The sequence below is a fragment of the Heliangelus exortis genome, chromosome 1 (genome assembly GCF_036169615.1).
Source record: "Heliangelus exortis chromosome 1, bHelExo1.hap1, whole genome shotgun sequence".
Classification (NCBI taxonomy): Eukaryota; Metazoa; Chordata; class Aves; order Apodiformes; family Trochilidae; genus Heliangelus; species Heliangelus exortis.
In genome coordinates, this window is record NC_092422.1 from 61468982 (window position 1) to 61485625 (window position 16644).

A 16644-nucleotide genomic window follows, 5' to 3' on the forward strand; every position below is an offset into this window, starting at 1 on the left:
ATTCTAAACAAATTGCTAATGAGCTTCCCCACTTATCCTTTTTTTCTCCCCAAAAGCAGATTTCTCAGCCTCTGAGAGAAACAGAATGGAAGAGCTTAAATGAGAAGACGCGCGCACATGATTGCAGTCTAAGGAATAGAAGCCCATTTCTCAGCCAGTGTGAACTGCCAGAGCTGTGTTGGCTCCTTGGGGAGAGGGGAAGAGGCAGTAGAAGCAAGGGGATGGAAATACTTTAACCACACTTCAGATGTCTACCTTTGTACTTGGATTTTGTGAAGAAGATTTATCTAAGTCTTAGCAAGTTAGTGTTTTCCCCTAATGGAAACACGAGCTGCAGTCAGTCGTTTCTTTCCTTTCTGCATTCTGCCACTATTTTGTTTTGTTGTGATATTTTTGTTTTGATAACACGAATTACACTTGTGATGCTGCTTAACCTATACTCTTTGGAGTTCCCAGAAATGCTTGGAGGTGCTTTGGAAGTGCAGGTCAGAACCTGGACATAGACATACATAGGATAGACCAGCAAGATCAACAACAGCTTTTGTGACTGGAAATCAATTCTGCCATTTAAAGGACCTGCCTGTGATGATCGTAGTGACTATCACGGAAACACCCTTTGAGTGACATCCCTTGGATGTGCTGTGGTGCCCCACATGACAGCACCCTTGTTTAAGCCTGATGTCGCAAGCAGGCTGCAAAAGTTCAGTGCTCAGCACCAAGGCTCCACTCCATCCATCACCACCTATGATTATAAGTCCCTGTTTTAGAATTACTCTATAAAGATCTGTGGCCTTTGGGTTCTATCTGCTTAGCAGCCACCTCTTCTTCCCTTCCAGTGCCTTGACACTTGAGGTCAGGTGTTGAAATGCCACTTGTGTGTCTGGGACCTGAGTGTTAGCAGCTGGCTTTCACTCCAGCTCCCAGACCATTTACTGTGGGGGTCTGTATTCACTCAGAGTTCACTGTGACATTCGTACTCTTATTATTATCCTGTGTTAATTAAATTTCATATTGTTCTTAATTGTGTACATGGCCCCTGAGACAATGTGAAGGATTCATTATTAAAAAGATAGTTTTATTTAGTGCAGAATTCAGCGCTAAGAGAGACCTCACGTCACCTATCAGGGGAAAAAGCAGTAATAGAAGGGAAATAGCTGCTGATATATTGGTCAAGAACAAAACCAGCAGGCAAGGCTGCAAAAGGCTAGACCAGAAGGGTGAAAATAGGATAATGTAAGCACATATGTTTTAATTTAACCTTAGAATAAAATGCACCAGTAATATTAGGTAGCATCCCACTTGTCTTTCACCAGTGTTGTGTTTTATGAGACTGTTTCTAATGCAGAATTTACTCCATTTTCAGTCACAAAAGGATTCAGCTGAGGGAAGGAAAGGCATGCAACAGGGTGACTGACTGCACCTGCATGGCTTGGATCATATGTACAGAGCCAGACAGGGACAACATGCCCCCTTCCCCTCCCCATCCTCAGGGACTGCAGGGGCCATCTGTGGGAAGAACTCTAGGCCCTTGCTTGCTGATCTGCTCCTCCACCATACTGAATTTCTTTCCACTTTCTGTTGAAAAAAAAAATGAAAAACCCACACTGTGCAGCAAAGCACATAACTTCTTCAAAGGGTGATGAACATTTGGTAACAAAATTCCTTGTCAATCTATGTGACTCACTCCATGTATTCAGACTAACAGCTTCTCTCCCTGGTGAAAACTGGAAGTATGTGTGCTCTCTCTGCAGTAGGATAATATAATGCCCCAGTGATATTGTCCTAGATAAACATGGCTTTTACAGGCTATGTCCTCTTGTCTATCTCCCGTTTGTGGGAAAATAAATGAAGGCACAGTGTGTGTGCTTGTTCTCAGAAGCTTCCAGATGTGTTTTCTGGTTTCCATGTTTTTTGTCAAACTGCTGTGGATGCTCTTTCATTGCTCCCCATACAAAAAGGAGTCCTGCTTGAGCACAGCACATACCAGCTGGCAAAGGGATGGGTTCCCAGCAGGCTTTTGGCATTTGATACACTAATGTATGCGAACAGGTTGATATGATTAAGGTTAACGAATGAGAGACAATTCCAGACTTTTCTAATTACTGTGTAGCATTAAATACTTGCGGGTGCTTTTTATTTTGAAGAAGTCAAGAAGTTACTTAATGTTCATGATGGCAGCCTGATGGTTAACAGCTAAAGGACACTCTATCCTTCTCCTACCATTGCTATGACCGTGAGCCACACTTGCAAGCAGAAAAGAATACAGCACAAAATAGAATTGTATTTCTGGATGCCCAAATTTTAAAAGCTTCACTATTAACAAGAGAAAAACTACATGGATTTAATTTTCAGAGCGCTCAGTATAGAGTTATTAGGAAGTGACTCAGGGACCTCTACAGCTGTAAAACCAAGGGGACCAAGGGGACAGAAATCAGTGCAGCCAGCACACTGCAATTTGCTGGTTGGCTTGGGTCTCCTTCCAACCCTGCAGAACTCCCAGTTACTCTTTGTGCTGTACTCAGGAAGGGCACAAAGCTGTTTTCTTTCCAGACAATTTTACCGATGGGCCTGACTGCTTAATTGGTTTGGCACAGGATACCAGAGCTTCACCATTTGTCTGCGCTTCCTGTTTGCTTCTGGTCTGTAATTCAGGCTGTAGAACTGCTCTTGAAAGTTTAGTGTGGTATGGTGTGGCAGATTGTGCAGCAGATTGTGTGGTTTCATATTTGGTGACAAATTTGGTGTTATTTAGATAGCCTTGGGTAGCTCTTGACCCTCCAGCCCCTCAGTTACTCATTTCCAGCTCCACGTCACTGCCAGTTGTTTATGTGGCCCTGAAGTACAGCAGCTCAGGGAATTATCTGGTGGGAAAAGCAGATCTTGCTTTCCCTGTCTTGTTCTGACCTTGTCTGTCAGTTCTGGGCCAGCACTGCCCAGAACATCAGGTCTGGTGCTGAAGGACCACTTAAGGAATGAAGATCTGCACCAGTCATCACCCCGTGGAAGCACAAGTCTTTGCTTTGTCGGAGCACTCACAGAACAGCTCAGAGTTTGCACTGCTTTTACAGCTTTTGCCTGCAGGGACTGGAGGATTTTTAATATCCGTGGGATCTATTTAGTTTACTGGTATTTAATTTCTACTTTTTCATGGGGATGAGTCCACCTTCAAAATGGAAAAGGAGGACGTGCCCAGTAAAACTTTTCCAACAAAAGCCCATCGAACAGTATGGGGCATATGACTGCACGTGCAGTCCTGTGTTTTTTAGTCTGAATGACACCAGGGAAAATATGCCAGAAGAAAATTAATCCCTTAACATTTTCCAGTTCTTCCTTCAAAGTCAAGAGGAGGTGGTGCTGTGTACAGTGGAAGACATGTACTTAATCAAAGTTGCATAATTTGATTTAAAAAAAAAAATTCTTAAAGATTTTTCTTATTCCTGAATTTCTTCAAACTGAGAAATTGAGGTCTGTTACATATGAAACATCAGGTTATGATGGAGGACTGGCGATGCCTTAAGACAAATATTTGCTGGACAAAAAGCCTGGCATGAGCCAGCAATGTGCACTGACAGGTCAGAAAATCAACCATATCTCAGGCTGCATCAAAAAAAGTGTGGCCAGCAGGTTGAGGAAGGTGAACATTCCATTGCCCATCTACTCCACTCTTCTGAGACCCAACCTGCAGTGCTGTGTCCAGCTCTGGACCTCCCAGCATAACCAGCACATGGAGCTGTTGGACCAAATCCAAAGGAAGGCCATTCAGCCCTATGGAGACAAGCAGAGAGAGTTGGAGTTGTTCATCCTGGAGAAGAGAAGGCTCTGCAAAGACATTATTGAAGCCTGTCAGTGGTTAAAGGGGGCTTGCAAGAAAGATTGCAGCAGACATTTTAATAGGACCTGTTGTGACAGGACAAGGGGTAATAGTTTTAAACTGAAAGAGGGTAGATTCAGGCTAGATACAAGGAAAAAAATTTTACAGTGAGGGTGGTGAGACACTGGAACAGGTTGCCCAGAGAGGTGATAGAAACCCCATACCTGGAAACTTTCAAGGCCAAGTTAGATGGGACTTTGAGCAACCTAACTGAAGGTGTCCCTGCCCATGGCAGGGGGTTTGAAACTAGATGGTCTATAAGGTTCCTTCCAACCTGTATTATTCTATGATTCTATTCTAGAGTTCTATGTTAACTTATGAATTATATTTCATTTGTTGATTGGGGAAAATAATTACAAAATGATTGAGGTTCAGATTCTTATTTAACCTGTTTTAGTTGAGCTTCACTGAAATCAGTGGAGCTTTGCTAATTTACATCAGTTGAAGATTTAGTCACAACTTATTGTAACCTAAATTAATTCCTGAAATGGGTTTATTTTTGGACTGAAGGAAGGTTTTGCAGATGGCGATTGATTAGTTCTCTTTTTTTCTAAATTATTAGAGCATCTTTATTTTTATTTTAAATTTGTTTTTACTATCGGTGGTAGCTCTTGTCTCCTGTCCTTGTAATTTATCTGTTAAAAGTTCTTCTGAGTGCCAAATACATAGAGTATCTTTCAGATTCTCAGGTGACTAAGATAGGATTCTTTCTTTAATTAAAAAGAAGAAGATTGAGTTTCAGGGTAATCATGTTTTGATATTCCCATACGTATCTAAAGTCACTCAGATTAGGAGAACTGGGCCTAGGCTTTTGAAATTAGACTTTGTTAAATTAGACTCTGAGAGTGCATTTCCCTATCTGAATAAAATACCAGAGGTTTTAAATATTATAAGGTAAGTTCTCATCAACCCTGATAGATGCTAAATAGTATCTTGCTTTATGACTCGATTCTAACCCCATATCTTACATTAGAAATCTGGTGTTACTCCCTCAAACTTAAAAGAAATATTCTGTCTCTATACTTCTACTTCCCTATAGAAAAATGATTTTCCACAGTAACCAGTGTAACCAAAACTAGTCTGTCAGAGCATAGAAATCAATAGAGCAATACTGCAGGGTTTGGAGTTAGGCTAATTTCTACCACATAAAATCTGACCTGTTATTCAGAATTAAATACTACTTTTGAGGTATTTTACTGACGTTAACTAATTACTACAAGTAATTTGCTTTACAGCTAACTTGAATTACAGCTGATTTGAATGTCCACCTCTGAGCTGCCATATCAATAACATACTGAATAGTGCAGGGCTAGGCTCCCTTGGTTGGGTGAAAGAGTTTTTGTTGGCCAGCTGTGATGAGCCAGTGTCAAACCATTCAATGTAATCACATCCTCAGACCAGAGTACATGGTCAGCATCACTTCCAAGGACCCTTGGGCTGCCCTCACTGTTTCTGGGCCACTTCTGCTCTTCCCTCATTGTCCATTTCCCCACGCCTGTCAGAGATGTTCTGCTTCCCTCCCTTCCACCTCAGGATTCTGTATGTCATCAGCCAGCAGACCTCCCCTAGCTTGCCAAGCAAAAGAGTGCGAAGCAAACCAGATGCAGGAATAAGAGAATATAGAGTTAGTGCAGGTGAGCAGTAGAGTCCAACAGTGTGTCCAGCTTCAGATTTTACAGTTTGACTCATAGGTCCTCTCTGCTATTGCCTGGCAGCAAAGGCCCTGGGCATCCCTCTTCCTTTCGGTGATGGAAGCCTTTTGGAGCTCAGCATGAGAGTTCCTGTGGAGATTCAAGTCCTTGCAATGACCTTGCTTTTCATGACATGAGTACACCCATGTCTCTACTTCCAAAGCTCCACACAGTCATCCTTACCCATATACCACTCTGCCTATTCAATCCCTTTAAATGGATTCTTGCCTTGACTTCATTTCACTTTCTCTTTTCTCACTGGTCTCTTCTCACATCAAAGTCCCACACTTTTGTCTCTTCAGCATTTCTTCTCCCATTCACTTTCTAGTGTAGTGATGGCTGCTCATTGAGGGTGCAGGTGAAGAGGAGCCAGCAAGGGCAAAGACAAGCTGAAGAAAATAAACACTGGGACCAAAATTTGCACACAATGAGGGTTTATGACTTTCAAAGTAACAAGTATACAGTCCTGCAGTATCCAGTATCTCCAGCTGTGGTCAGAGCCTCTGCACAGAAAAGGTGGGCAGAACATCCATCATAATTTGACTCATCTGGCTCTGATGGGTAAATGGATGTTATTTGAGTGTGTGACTCCACCTCAGTCTCCTCCTCCAAACTTCTCCCCTCTGTTCCCCTCAGTCTTGATGGCATTATAAGGAATGTGGTCTCAAGTCTGACAGAGAATGTTCACTATCTTTCTCTTGAACGAAAATTAAAAATAAAACCAATCTGAAAAAAACCCACTGGCCCCAAAATTTTCCACTCCACAGTTTTTGTGTTGAAAACTGAAGTGTTCTAGATGGTGGCTGAAATTAGCAATAGTCCCTCTATATCCTAGGGTCAATTGGGTCATATATATTCTATTGGCTGGTGGCAATGGCAGCGAAAAAATGCAGCAAACAGCAACAGCTCAAAGTGCAATGGAAAAATATGGCTTTCAATGGATGTGAAATGGAGAAGTGAAGAATACAGAAAAAGTGGTATAGTCCAAGCTTTGTGTATCCAGTACCTGCAGGTATCACAGCACAAGAGTCTCCAAACAGAAGATACCACCTTGTGAGCAGTCTTCCTCTTTTATTTTTCAACATCCACATTTCAAATTGTCTAACAAATGTAACTTGGGCTGTATGTTTCCAAATAACCCTTAGAATGCCTTCCTCAGCATTTCCGGAGGATCATGATAGTCATTTTCCTGACCAGCTGAAATGTGGCTCAGATTTCCATGAATGTTTTTTTTTGTTTGTTTGTTTTTTTGTTTTTTTTTTCATTCTTTCCATAACTTATGATTCTTCATTTACAGCATGCTCCTCTTTAGCCATCATTGGTCCCTAGCAGTCTAGATCAGGTCTATACCAGTCCTACTACCAAGTAAAATGTCAGTCTGAAACTTTTTGGCAAGCAAAAGGTGCAGTTATGGATTCTAACACTGCTTGTTTCCTAGGTCAGCAAGCAGTACATGCTGGGAACCTTCATGCCTCTGAATTTACACTTGCAGGACCACAGCCATGACCAAGAAAATCTGACTCTTGACTGCTGCTTGCAAAAAGCATGGAGGCAGTGGTGAGATACACTGGTACCCTACTGCTGAAATAGCATCCCAGGTGTGGTGTAAACTTTATTTAAAAAACAGGAGAACCAGCCTTCCCCAGGGAGCTTTACACAAGGATCCTCAGAACTAATTCCTCCCCTCCTGATAAGCCAAGGCCATCCAAAGTGCAGAGTGAGACAGAAGGCAGTAGGGCTGCAGCATAAATGTACCACGTGGGGAATTCAACTGAAACATACGTGTGCTGTGTATGAAGGGAACCAAGTGCATTCTGACAAATAATGTACAAAACCAGCACTAATGACCACAGAATAAGTGTTATAGAAAGGTTACAGATATTTCCACAGGCATGCCACAGTCTGTAACTTCATGCACGCAGAACTCAAGTCTCACACAGAAAAGCTTTGGCCACATCCCTGCCCTTGATTAGGAAGAAAATGGAACTGAACACTGCTTTGTTACGTGAACATACAAGGTGGTCAGTACTTGATCCAATGCCACAGTTTAATGCTAGGCTAGCAATTAACTGACAGGTGTTCTCTATTAAATCCCCCTCCCTGATAAAGAAAGGAGAGAGAATAAGGGAGAGAGACCTGTGGTGTGGAAACTAAATTACACAGCTTTAATGAAACAGTAATGATAAAAAGGAAAAATTATTAAATATATACAAATAAAAACAAAACCAATACCATGTTCCTCCCCCCCCAGTAATGCTTCTGTCACCACCGAGGCTGCAGAGCAGCCCTGGAGAAGTCCCAGGCTGGATTCCTGGAGTCAGCAGAAGTCAGGAGCTGGAGGAAGGAACACACAGATTCAGGAGGGCATGAATAGGGACCACAGGCAGACAAATGGATGGAATCCTCCCAAGATGCTGGCCATGGATGAAAGAGCAGAAGAAGGAAGGGGCTTGATCCTTGTGATCCCTCAAATTTTTACCAAGTATGGCATATATGGGATGGAATAATCCATTTGGTCAACTTTGGTCTTGTCTGCTCCTTCCTGAAGGAGGGTTGCAGGTGTGACCCCTTTCTCTCTTTCTCTTTCCAGAGCATAAGATGTTCCTCAGAACTGAGCAGTGGCCTTGGTTCTGCAGACCAGTCTCTAGCTGTAACTATAAACATTGAGCATTATCAGTCCTAGAAGCAGACACTGACTGAGAAACTTGCTGTTAATTTCAGCAAGTACAGCTACTTAGAAGAAACTTAGCTGAAAGCAGAATTTCAAGAGAGAAAATTAGTTCTATCCTGGCCCAAATCAGAACATCCGACCCACTCTGCTGTTTTTGCCTGGAGTCCCATTCAAAGGTAGAGGAGTCTGTGCACGAGGTGCAGTGGAGCTGTTTGTACCCAGCTAGAGCTGCAAAAGGCAGTGGGCACCTGAGACAAGGTGCCACCAGTGGAAACCATCAGCAAGGAAGTCTTCTGTGTTGCTCCACTTGTGATTTACTCTGGGCCTGCATTTAAAATACACTGAGGGCAGGCTGGGGGTAGGAGTGTCATTTCAGCATATAAGCAACCTCATATCCCTCTCCTTGCTCAGCACTGAGCATTAATTTTGCTTCCATCCTCTCATCTCCTGGGATCTGAAGTGGCTGAAATAGGTAAAGATATTAGTTGTTATTGTGTCATGTTTACATGCATTGATGTGCAGCAAAAACAGGGGGGCCAGTGATTGTGGTCCAGTGAACAACTGTAGGATAAAGAGAGATAAATAATTCAGATTCTCATTATAAAAGAAGAGTGCAGCTCCCATAGAGAGGAGGGAGACTGTCTTTGTGTGAATTGGTATGCAGTGGCTGTTAGTAGCCATAGCATGTAATCTAGCATTAGTATTAACATAAATCAGTGGCAGGAATTAACAATATTTCTAAAGTCTTATATGATAACTGGATCCACACTATATTGTTTAGTCCTCCTGGGCATTTTAATAATCATGTAATAGAAATGTTGGAATAGCTGAGATATTCTTTATATTGCTCTATGAAAGGTCTTTAACACAATGGTACTTTAGCAGACAGTTTTGATAGAATGTGTTATACAAAAAGAAATATGCCTATTTTGGTAATATGGGTATGTTTCATTAGCTCAGCCTGCAGCAAAATGACATTACATTTAAAAAGGAATACAATTAATAACAATGAGAAGGGTTTTTTTAGCTCTCAGAGTATAGCTGAAGGAACTGAGCAAGGTGTCAGGGCAATTAAATAGAGGCACTGTATTACCTTTGTCTGAACACTCATAACATCATCCTGTCTCACTACAATGAATAGGGGATTTCTTTGCAGTAGGATTCCTAATTTATTTTGATGTTTCCTATAATTCAGATAATAATGAGATGGACCTTATTATTAATCTTTAAAAATGTACAAATCTTGGGAATTAGCATGTCTGTAGATCCGTATATTTCCTATCTTCCATAGAGTATGGAACGATTGTATGAGAGATACACACAATAGTTTCTCAGCACTGAACTTAATGGAACCATCGTATCAGCACCACGGAAAAGTACAAAATACTGCCAGCACATGGATTAGATAACTGCATTCTAGGGAAAAAGTTATACTTTGAGACTATTAGAATAATCAACATGGGTATTATTTTATTCAGCATTAACCTTTACGTTCTATGTTAAATGACAATGAAACTAGTGGAACACAATCCTTCCCTAGAGTAATGGTATTCGGCATTTCTTTCATCTCTAAAGAGGCTCCTTAATATCCCTCAATCCTAAAAATGCTATTTTTTCCCTACTGCAGGTCAGATTTAATAACAGTAACAGGAGATAAATGGATTTGGCTCAGATGAGCCTTCAGCAGCCCCGTGGATGGGAGGCAGGAATCTCTGCACCCCACAGGAGAGGCAGCAGCAGAAGGTAGCAGGGGCACTGCAGGGATGGCCTCAGGAGATCAAGTCCTTCTTCCCACTGGCGACTCCCGTCCTTCCCGGTGTGCTCAGTTCTCTGCTGGAGGGTCTTCTGCTCATCCAAGTGTGGCTCACATGTCTGGGTGGGAAGTCTGGGAGTGCACCCTGGCCATGGGGATGAGGGCAGCACGGAGGCCTCACTGCAACTGGCACCCAAAACCATACATAGAATCACAGAATGGTTTGGGTTGGAAGGGACCTTAAAGATCATCCAGATCCAACCCCCCTGCATGGGCAGGGACACCTCCCACTAGACCAGGTTGCTCCAAGCCCCATCCAACCTGGCCTTCAGACACTGCCAGGGATGGGACAGCCACAACTTCCTTGGGCAACCTTGGTGCCCAAGTCCTTGGTGCCAGGGTCCTACCACCCTTACAGGAAAGAATTTCTTCCTAATGTCACAGAATCACAGAATGTTTAGGTTGGAAGAGGCCTCCGAGGTCATCCAGTCCAACCTTTGACAAACATCACAATATCCAACCTAAATCTCCCTTCTTCAGGTTTTAAACCATTTCCCCTTGTCTTCTCCCTACACCCCCGTGTCAAAAGCCCTACCCCAGCTTTCTTGTAGCTCCCTTCAGATACTGGAAGGTTGCTATAAGGTCACCTGGGAGCCTGCTTTTCTCCAGGTTGAACAACCCCAGCTTCCTCAGCCTGGCTTCACAGGGGAGGTGCTCCAGCCCTCTGAACTTCTAAGCACAGATGCTTTGAGAAAGGGAGGGTGAAAGTGTCTCTTTTGCAGGGGCAGCTTGCTTGTTCTGCTTGTTCTCTCATGGCAGCAAGAGCTGGGAAAAAGTGTTAGGTGGGTTAGACAGCACCTTCCTCGCTCCCCACATCTGAGCACATCCCAGGCACACCAGCACCATTTTATGGGTGCCTGACAGCGGTGCACCAGGGGCCGCAGAAAAACACCCTCCTGGAGGGATTAATGAACAACTCCACAGCCACTCATGAGTAACATATTCCTGCTCAGCAGAGAACAGCTTCCTCACCCATGGAGCTCTGGGTTACTCCTCCCACAGCAGTGCCTCAGTTAATGGCACACGGCGCCAGCCACCCCATCCGGTCTCAGGGTCGCAGCTGCCCTCAGCCCTGCTTAGCCCTGCGCGTATGCGGCAGCACACGGCGCCTCGAGCGATTAAACCTCCCCAAGGTGCTGGGGAAGGCCCCCCCTCCCCTGCTAAGTGTTATTGACAGACCCATCAAAGGCAGTGATGCATTGGCACTCCCCTCAGCCCCAGCAGGCCAGGGATGGGGGGGTTGACATGTGGTCACCGTGGCAACAGCAGGGCGCGGGGCCTGCCGGGAGGGATAGGGCGGCCACCCAGCGGCCATGTTGGCAGGGCCCGGTGGAGAGGCCTTGTGCCCTCCCATCGATCCACTGGGCCTCGAAGCTATCGACCGCTCCAATTTGCAAGAATTTACGGTATCGATGTGAGGCTGATTAACATTTTGCACCAGAGCGGTTCGATACGGGCTGGTAACAGCTTTTAATGATTAATTGACTTTTATGATTCCGCCTCAGTGCTGTCAGCGAGCTGTGAACAGTGGGCACGCTCCTCCCTGAGCTGCTCTCTGGTGGCACGGGGCAGTGATTGAGTACCGGGGAAATTAGTGTCCTTGCTGCCTCATCTTATGAAAGATAAATGCTATGACATTTAATGCAGACCTTGATTTAGAACAGAACTAAGCAGATCATTTTGCAGTTCAATCATAAACAGGTAAATAGCAAAACTTGTTTAGCATTTTGCAAGTTAGGTGGACAGACAGCAAGAGGTAAAGGAAAGTAGGCAGCGGGGGAATGGCAGAGGTAAGGTAAGGTAATGAGGCTTGGAGCCAACAGTGTTTTAAAAATAATGGCAATATAAGCATAGACAGTATCAAATCCACAGTTCAGGTATGTTCTTCGCATGTGGCCATCTCACTCTCTTTCCTCCTATAATTTCATTTCCCATGCTAGCTATGAAATGAAGGCTTCTGACACATGACTTGATATATGAAAAAAAAAAAAAACGTCACCTAGAGTTAATCTGTTACCTAAACCAAACATAAACATTACAGAAAAATTGCAAAGGAAAACAAAATTTTATTATGCTCTGTAACAACTGAAAAAAGATTGTCTGAAAGGCTATGTGCTGTCAACTCCTACCTTCTTGTGTTCATATTTATAGCCTATTCCTTTGCATTCAATTTTAATTAAAAAGATTGTAAGTTTCTTTTTAAATAACTGTCTAAACAAACTGTCATTGTGCATGTTTATACATGCGAAAGCTAAATGGCATATTTTTATCATCTTTGTAATTTTATTCTCTGCCTTCTCACCACTCTATCATGCCCTCTATTTGAGCCAATTTACAAAGAAAATGAGGCTGCAACGGGCCAGATTCTTAAATCATTTTGACCCACTTCAGAAGAGCTGGAGAGCTGCCGAATCTCCCCATTCGAGGATTCCCTTGGCACAAGGGAGTTCCTAGCTCTTACGAAGCTGACAGAGCCAATTCCTATGCCATCTGTTCCCACAGAACCCTTTGAGAGGAGCCTCGTGGGGGCAGAGTAGGGGTACAACTGAGGTGTTTCCGCATTTTTCATCTTCCTTTTCAAGACCTCCATAGGGGCAATAGCTAACCTGTTAAAGTGCAGCATGAATCTCAGCTAGATTGAACTCCCTTGCAGTTCTTCATGCTTGCAGAGCTTCACCATGTGTTTCTTTTCAAATTGGATGGGATAGAATCACAGAAAGTTAGGGGTTGGAAGGGACCTCAAAAGATCATTGAGTCCAATCCCACTGCCAAAACAGAGTCACCTACAGCAGGTCACACAGGAACACATCCAGGTGAGTTTTGAATGTCTCCAGGGAAGAAGACTCCACAGCCTTTTTGGGCAGCCTGTGCCAGTGCTCTGTCACCCTCACAGTGTAAAAGTTCTTCCTTACATTTATATGGAACTGCCTGTGCTCCAGTTTATAACCACTGCCCCTTGTCCTATTGTTAGTCACCCCTGAGAAAAGCTTGACTCCATCCTGCTGGCACTCACCCCTTACATATTTATAAACATTAATGAGGTCACCCCTCCTTCTCCTCTTTTCCAAACTGAAGAGCCCCAGCTCCCTCAGCCTTTCCTCATAATCTTAAGCTTTCATCATCTTAAGCTGCTCTGCACTTTTTCATGGTCATCCTTCCATCCACCAGCACCCCCAGGTCCCTTTTCCCTTCAGTGCTCTCCAACAGCTCAGTCCTCAACCAATACTGGTGTCTGGGGCTGTTCTTTCCCAGGTATAAGACTTTACACTTGCCCTTGTTGTAATACATTAAGTTTCTCCCTGCCCGGCTACCAAGTCTGTCTAGGTCCCTCTGAATGGCAGTACAGACTTCTGGGGTGCAGAAGCTGTGCAGAAGAGGACAATTCCAAAGGCTCTTCTCTTGTAACCTGCATCGCTTTATGGAAGCTGTTATCAAGGAGCAATCAGACAAAGTTAAATTGCAAGACTGATTGGACAGTAACCTCTGGGGTAAGGCAGAAAGAGGACAAACTTCTGGACATAGCTGAGTGAACTGGACAACTTAACCCTGATCAGAAGTCAGAAGTGCTCAACTGATAGCAGCCCTCAGTGCTGTCACATACACTACATGATACCTGGAGAGGGTGTTTAGCTCTTGAATCAAAATTCACAGTGCTGAGTAAGACACCTAAAGCTTTGGACACACTGCATGGTTGCATGTGGATTTGTCCTGATGAGCTTTGTGATCCCAGTGGTGTTTTGATTGAAATGGCACATACCCAGGCATGTATCTGCACTTGGAAAGCACCATCTGTAAGCTTAGAGGTAGTAAGGGATGGCTTATTAAAACCACTTCCCAAATGGTGCCTCTTGTTAGACTCTTACCCCTGGCAGGAGGAGCACGGTGAGGCAGGCTGGCAGGGAAGTGAGGTGCACACTCCCCTGGAGTGAAGCAAGAACAGTGAGTCCACACAGTCAGCTTATCTCAACAATGAGGTGGTAACTATGTGCTGAGAGAGAGCCTTGATATACTGGGGTTTTTTTGTTGTTTTGTTTTGTTTTGTTTTGTTTTACCACCATCATTCATATGTTTGCCTCTGTCCCTTAGCTTGAGCTTCGGTGTGACTGGTGCACTCAGAGTGTGAGGATGTACCACACTGTGCACAACACAGGCCAAAAGGTGCCTCACAGTGTCCCAGAATCCAGCTTTGTTGCCCCAAGGGAGGGAAAGCAGAGCAGGTCCCCAGGGCTACTCCAGCTATGAGAAGGGAGGGGAAGCAGTGGAACGTGTCAGAAACCCATACTTGGGTGCTTCTACCACTGGGTAACTGGGGGAATGTCTGCTGATATTGGGAGGAGCAGCAGGTGCCCTGACTCATACTCTGACCCCTCACTTTGTGTCATCAGACAGCCTGGCTTTCAAGAACAGAGGACACCAGTTAAATGGTTATTATAATAGCCCATTATAACCTGGGCAAAGGTCAGCCTAAGCCACTGCTCTCACTTTGCTTTTGCTAACAGCTGGCCCTAAATAGAGCTTGAATGTGTCCACACAGACTGCCTCTCCACTGACCCAGCAGATTGAAGATCCAGGCTAGAGAGTGTGTGCATTCTGTCTTTAGAGATCAGCAGCCAGTAAATTCCTGAGTTAGTCTGCAAGCCTGGGCTACAGTGTAGGCAGCTTGCAGGCAGATAAAGCTTAAATTCCCTAAACATTGACTGAGGAAAGCTGGCACTTAGAAAGCTACCATATGTTGATGGGTACAGTGAGAAAAATACATACGGTGACCCAGCTCCAGTCCCACAGCACTGCACCCATACAACTGCAGAACTGGACCTAAGCTCATATGCACTGCTTTCAGCACCAGAAAGCCTTATATCCATTTAGCCTGGATCACAGATAGACCAGACCAGACATGTCTGTCCATACTCACCAATGTAAACATACCCTAAGAATGAGCACAGAGAGCTACGCAAGCCTTCAAAGATAATAGGAAATCCCAGTGAGGGGAGTTTTGCTCCCTCTTATTGCTGAAGTTCAGTGACTCTTCAAATGTCAGCTTCTGAATGGAGATGTCCTGAGTGTAGCTGCCTTAGTCACACACGAGGAGACAGGTGGCTCGTATCTCTTTTTTGGGATGAGGCTCATGGTGATCCCACTTTCAGCTAGTAGCTTGTTGAGTATGTGTCCCAGCAGTGGGACTCCAGCCCTACCTCAGCACAATTCTACAGCGACGTAGAAACAGGAGATCATCAGAAGGATTTAGGTGGGAGCGGGAATGGTGATGAAAGAGTGCTTCTGTTTTCTTTATATTAGCCAGGCCACTCTGAAGCCCAGAAGGCACAGCTCATACAGTCGGAGGGAGTAGAAAGGAGTGCTGCGAGTGGCACAGGTAATGAGTATTCCCACTGAGAATGGGAAGCTCAGAACCCTGGTTTTCTCTCCATGCCTGTCTACACACAATGCAGAAGCAGCACCTCGGCTTTGCTCTGCTACTCCCTAACGTCTCAGCTGCACCACAGCTCACTTGACTGGGAAGTGTGATGTGGTTCTCTCCCTAGCTACCACTTCTCTCTCAATTAGAGTCTCCTTAAGAGGCCTTCAAACCCATACCTTAGGCTAAAAAGAACTGAAAACTTTTATTTCCCAAAGTGTTCCAGCTGCCAGGCAATTGCACAAAAGGTAGGGAGCGATTGTCACATTTGAAAGGAAGTGGCTGAGAACTCTGAAATGAAGAGTGTATGAGACTGTACTGACACACACTTTTGCAGAGGAAGGTGAGTCTGTTTTGTCCTTTTTTCAAACCAGCTGGGAAACTGCTTTACTGTAAGCTGATACTGAGCTAATACCACTACACAGCCTCAGGTTCAAAAGCTTCTAGTGAGCACCATGTGCCCCAGAAAACAAGCAGGGGGGCTCTCAATTGCTCTCAGTATCCAGAGTAGTCCTGTGCTCTGGTCTGTGCACCTTCCAGGCAAACCTTGCTGGTTCTGACCCAAGAGAGTATGAGATAGGGGAGGCCCAGCATGTGAAAGGAAATAGGAGCAGTTCAGCTTTGTAGCCCTGTAGCACAGCCAGTTCAAGATGTAAGACAAGCAGGCTGTTGCTTTTGCTGTCTCCTGTTGTAAAACCAAACAAGAACAAAAACAAAAAATAGACTGAAAAGCTTCAGCCAGAGCCCAGGAAAATGAGGCAGTGGGTCTTCGGGCAGTTAGAGTTGCCTCTGCTTCTTTATTTCCCTGACAGAACCAAGAGCCTTGTTCTCCTGGACTCTTCTGTCCTGCCCCACTCTGTCCTAGCCCTCACTGTATCTTAGCACTTTCTGCTGCAGGGGAAAGCAAGCCCCAGCTCTCTCAAACACACCACAGAAAGGTTATATTCCTTTTCACTTGAGCTCAGTCTGGATAGGAGTGGTTGGACGTGTACTTTAGGACTGTATTAGGCACCTAAATAAGTCCTACCCAGCAACATATGTAACTGGGAGATGCCTAATCAAGACTGCAAGTATTTTCTGGATGACCCTCGGTATGCACCTACCTTCTGTGTAAGCTGCATTTTAGGCTCATAAAAGACAGTTTGGGATCATGCCCGTGTCATTCTCATGGTGCCTTGAAGAAAT